Raw genomic sequence first — 6,146 nt, 5'->3', positions numbered from 1 at the left:
GATTAACTATATTGTTGTCAAACGGAGACACAACATTTGTAATGAATTTATAAGCATAAATAATGTTGCATGACTGTTTCCTGTAGGAGTGGATGAAAGTCTATCTGCAGGTTACACACAATATCTATTCTGAAATGAAATATATCTCTCTCTCGCTCTCTCTCTGTGCGTGCGTGCGTGCGTTTGTGTGTGTGTGTGTGTGTGTGTGTGTGTTGCCAGATCTTGGGAGAGAAATAAGCCTACAAGCCCAACAGAAGTGACTGGGGAAAAAAAATTAAAACAAAAATAAAAACCTAGTAACAGGAAAATTATGCTCCCTTTCAGACCGTGAATCAAATGTCTTATATCTACATCTGTCGAAAATGTTGCGCGTTTAATATAATCTGCACACTGTTGAGTTTTCCACCACTTGAGGTTGAATCGTGAAGGATATTCACTTTCTTTCTCCTTTTTATTAGGGCCCAAACACCCGAGGTGCACAGCCCTATTGTTTCTGCAGGATTAGTCGTAATTTGTCTTATCCTGATTTGACTTTTTTGAGGTGATTCCAATTGGCGAAAACTCATGAAACTTGGCACACACAAAAGTTATCATGATGAAGCTGTCATGGACAAAGGCTTGGCCCCTGGTGTGGCCTAGGGACTCCATATCGCCCCCTTATATCACATACAGTAGTCTTGTGGTTGGCATAGTTTCAGCCAGTGGTTCTCAACCTTTTTTCAGTGATGTAGGCTATATTGTTTAGCCAAGTACCCCCTAACCAGCGCAAAGCATTTTTAGTTGAGAAAAAATACTGTGCCATCAGTGTCTAATTTATTAAACTTTGGAACTGATAAACATACAAAATTCAAACATTTGGAAAAAAATATTTTGAACATTTTCAATTTTAATAATCAATGACTAAATGTATTGCAAATTTTGCAAACGATATGTATATTTTAAAATCTCACGTACCCCCTGGAGTACCTTCACGTACCCCCAGGGGTACACGTACCCCAATTTGAGAATCACTGGTTTAGCTACACACACCACATTTGGTAGGTGTGTGTAACTCCTCAATACAAACAACTTGCATATGTACATTCCATTAGCCACGCCCAACAGAAAGTGAGATAATTTGGACACATGTTGTGACATAATCAATTTTGAAACACTTCTCGACAATTTATCCAATTCATTTCAAAGTTGGAATACATGATGTCAAGATGTTGCTGATTTGAAATTGCAAAGAATTTTTGTAATTTGCTAAAATTGTAATATGATGAATTTAAATACCTCGCTACTAGGGGTATTTAATTATTTGATTTAATTTTTTGAGTTTAAAGTCACGATTCGATTCGATGTTCGATCTATTTTAAATTATATTACTATTAATGCAAGTTTTTAACTTTTATTTTAAAACCGCATTTTTATTTTGAAACCGTGTTTACCACAAACAGAACAGACATTAAACATAGATGTGAACATGAAACAACACAGAACGATAATTTGATTGTTTCAGCACACTTTGAAAAGACACAAGGTGTTCATAGAATGTTGCATCAATGTGCATGTTATGCCTTAAAGTAAGATTAGATTACTTTAATCTAAAGTAAGATTTTGGGCTGTAACTAGAATTTATTTTGAGTTAGCATTAACTGACGTGAAAATAGCCTTCCATACTGGAGATTTCAGAGTAGCAGGAGAGGCTGATCGGTTGATGTGGGTTTTTTAAACTGGCTGCAGCTTGAAGTTAGAGGAGATAACGTGTCACAGTTCAACAGGTGTGTGTCTGTTTTTTTGGTCTCTTGGCATGCATGCTGGACGTGACATTGGGGGTGTGGCTGCATCGTCAATTCTACATTTGATTTTGAAGTTTGAGATCGAGATGTCATTTCGATTGATTTTTGACTTAGACCGAAATCATGACACCCCTGTTCGAAACAGGAAATGTGTGATGCATCCATTGCTTGACAAGGCTCACACTTCACAAATTATACACAAGATGTTGTTGATGTTGAATAGTGAAGGGATTGTTGATATGCTGAAAATGGTGACACAATGAATATCTCGCTAAATGAACACAAAATCTGTCATAAAGTCACAATGTATTGGCTGATTTGGCTGAAACTTCAGTTTGTTGATTATTATGGTGAGGATATTCACATGCCCAAAATGTCTGGCATAGCGCGGCGCCACCATCTGGCAACAGATAGAATGGCTATTTCACTCAGGAACAGAGATGTAGCCCCAGTTGTGGCCCAGGGACTCCATAGCGCCCCCTTATGTCATTGAGTCTTATGGTCAGCACATAGTTACACCCACACACCCCTTCCACCCTTACCCCAGGGGGAAGCTTAAAGCAGTTTTTTTAGGATAACTTGTTAACTGTTGCACTGCATATCACAAAATGCATTTCATAAATTGGTCACTTGGATGCACATCATTGTACCCTACATATTTGTGGTGTAGAACCTCCTAGCGAATACCATCACACCTAACAGAAAGTGAGTCAGTGTTTCCAATGTATAAAACCTGCAAAAACAAATAGCACACACATCAGATTGCTATTTGCAATTTGACATGCGCACCACATGTGAGTGCATTGTTGGATTCCAAAATATCCTGGGTCGTGGAGCCGTAGGTGCTCGGGTCCGTCATCGCCGCTTGTGGCTATATTTTGTTTCCTGTATTTTTTTTTTTACCCTATATTGAATTAAAGACACTCAGTAGCCTAATAGATCATTTTCTGCAGTCCTGAACTGGGAAAATGTGGGGTAGAGGGGATAGGTTTCTGGATCCTGCAAGAGGGCAAAGAGTGCTGCTTTGGTGGTTTACTAGAAGGTATGGAGAGAGACAAAAGAAAGTGAGCAAGCCCAATTAAGCAACTTTAGAAACAAGCCCAAAAAATCACAACCCGCAACTCACCAATTTTTGTAAGCAACTTTACAGAAAAACAAGCCCAAAAGTGGCTCATAATACAGACTTGGCAACTGTGTGTGTGGGCATGCATTTATGTGTCTCTGTGAAGTCATTTTCTACTAATGTAGGAAAACTAATCTGATTTGCTGAGTTGTTCAGAAGAGGGTTGACTTTGACTTTCTCTTTTCTGTCTTGTTATCACTGAAACTGAACTGTGTCTGTCTGCTCAAATGTTAGCCTACACTATAAAATGTCTGAATGTGCAGGCAAATAATCGAGCCAGCACTTTTTTGTAAGATGTCTTTGTTAAGATTGTTAAGTTTGTCATTTTCATGCACTATCTTGGCCCCCTCTAACCACCTACCACAACCAGATAGATAGGCCACTACAAATGTGAAATATTTGCAGAATTTTCATTTGATTGTCATCTGAACTGTTCCTTTGGACATTGGTGCCATTTTTGGTGTTGCATAAGGTAGCCTATTTCTGCTTTATGGCTGCTGGCCACCCAGAAAGAAAATGATAATAAATATTGCACTACAACTAATATGTATGGTGGATTTTCTTGCTTTGATACAGTATATGATGCAATTTGCCAGTGTCCATTATTATACTAACAAGGTAGTTTCAGATAAATTAATTCCTAGAAAATCACCCAGACTACATGAACACATGTAGTGAGATCATTTCAACACTGAACAACATAAAGGTCTGTGGCCACACAAGTGTTAATGGGGTGTTTGTCTAAGGGGCGTCATCCAGCCCTGCCTTTCAGACAGAGCTGTGAATGCAGTCGCAGGCTGCTGCTACTCAGGCTATTGATTGCAGCACTACCGCAGCCTCTTGATACATCTCAAGGTCACTGGGTTTTCATGTGAGAAGATAGGGCTCAGAGTCAGACCAGCAGAGTAGAGCGTGAAGTAAGATGACCTGCACTACCAGTGTGTTCACACAGTCTTTAATGAGCTTTCTCTCCCAGGCCAAGAAGTGTTGTCAGGCACGCTGTCAGTGCTTCTCACCAAACCCCCATGGATGAGTGGCTTTAGAAAGTCTATAATTCAATAATAATAATAATAATTCAATAATTCATTGAAAACATGAATACATTGGAGTCTGTGATTTATTCATTACTTTTGCCTGTTGTCCCAAAAAGATTTCCCAATGCAGACTTCCACTATTTATGCATGACTAAAAAATGAACGTGGAGAGTGAAGTTGTACAAATACCTGGTTTTAGCTCAACAAAACATTGAACCTCTGAGATAGTCGAAAAATAAAAAATACGAGTGTGAGCATGCAAACACACACCCAACCCAGCATTCTCTTCCTGTGAGAGCTGGGAATCTTGAGACAAGCCAAACAAAAGACTTCATGGGATTTGCTCCTCACCGAGGGCTTGTTTTCACCTGAGGACACACACACACGCGCACACACACACACACACACACACAAACACACACACACACACACACACACACACACACACACACACACACACACACACACACACAACTTAGGTTACCTTCGAGATGCACGGGACTTTTGGGTTAACAGCTCTGCCCCAGACACTCTGATATATGACCTTGATCTTTTTATCAACTGCATTTAGACGCAGCCTTTAATGTACCAAAGGTCACCACTACAGTCAGTCACTCATCACATTGTTTCACATTATTGTTGTTTAATTATAGAATCACTGGCCTTGCTCTTAGCAAAGCTATTTAGTGTTAGCTGAGCTGTGGTGAAAGGGCTCGTCTAGGGTCACCAATGCCACTTCACCTCCTGTCTGACATTATACCGGATTATAGTAGATGCCATTACTTCTCTCTCTCTCTCTTTAGCCTACGCATCTGATAAGGATTATCAGGGATGAGAACTGTCCACTGATGTGGCTGTAACTCCATTGATGTGACTAATTCTGTTTGTGTGCTTTGCATCAAGTTCACTTCACCACCATTGTCTATATTCTGTATGAGGTCAGATAAATGTTACAATGTCACCATTTCTACCTCAGATTTCTATTCTGTAGAAGCAGCCTACAGGAGTGTAAGTTAGTACACAACAGGATATTTCAGGTGTTGATTTGTGTAATACATGCACACAGTCCGAGAGAGAGGTGCTGCTGACTGGCCGGCGATAGTCCAGCTCTGTCTGGTGACCTTTCAAATCTTCATTATCGAGATAAGAGCCTTTTCTAAATATGGGGATTAGGCCTGTTAGCGTTGCATCACTCACGGTCATTTAATTTGCATCACTTTATTACTTACAGCAGAGCAGTTTGTTCACACACACACACACACACACACACACACACACACACACACACACACACACACACACATACACACACACATACAGCGTTCATGTGTGTGAATGATTTCAGAGTTCAGAAACAAGCACTTTCTCTGTCTTGTTACTCAGGTCAGGTGTTGTAAAGGTAATGGGCCTTCAGCTAATCTGTCCAGTGTTGTATATCCCACATCTCTCAATCAACACCCAGATCACCTTTAACCCAATCAATAATTGATTATTTCATCAAGGTAAGTAGGATCATGATAGAGGACCTCCACAGGATGTCCTGCACCACTCTGGGCAGTGATTGAGTGCAAGGAAGATCCCAAGGCAGAGTATTCTTACTTTTTCCCCCACCATAAAATGTATCTATTCTGGTACTCTTTAATTCACTTTAATTAGAACGTAGCCTATGCTATTTTTTGTCTTTCAAAACATCAGGTCATAAAGCCATGTCCTTTTTGGATGCAGGTGGTGTTATTCTCTTCTTCTGTTTCTATGATGACTCAGTCATCATATTGTAAATGGAGTTTGAGTCCTGTCATAATACATTGATGGTCAGTCAGGTTCTGGTTGAACTGGTTGAATCCGGCTGCATTTGTGACTCACATGCATCATTTCCATCAGCATATTCTGAAGAAAGACAACTGCGTTTCTAAGAAACTCAATGGGGTGTTAATTTTTTTTGCCGTGACGAGATTAAACTCGACATGTCGACTTTAAAGTTGGTGAGCAGGTGAGACATGGAAAAGCAGTTTTAGAAAAATTAGTTTTGCCATGTTAACCTATGGAGACTGACTGGCCTGTGGGTCATGAAGGGCACTTGTTTGGATGTGCAGTGGCCTTACCCACGTAAAAACAGAGTGAAATAACATTTTGTAGCCTACTATAGAAATATTATTGGAAACATGTATTGTTTATATATAAATGGCATAGTGCATGGTATTTCCATAA

This window comes from Alosa pseudoharengus, unplaced genomic scaffold (assembly GCF_046254945.1).
Source record: "Alosa pseudoharengus isolate Yale_2024_CS ecotype anadromous, Long Island Sound unplaced genomic scaffold, YU_APseudo_1.1 YU_APseudo_1.1_scf_7, whole genome shotgun sequence".
NCBI classification, from domain to species: Eukaryota; Metazoa; Chordata; class Actinopteri; order Clupeiformes; family Clupeidae; genus Alosa; species Alosa pseudoharengus.
The sequence above is the reverse complement of the archived record's forward strand: the minus strand, read 5'-3'. Positions refer to the sequence as shown.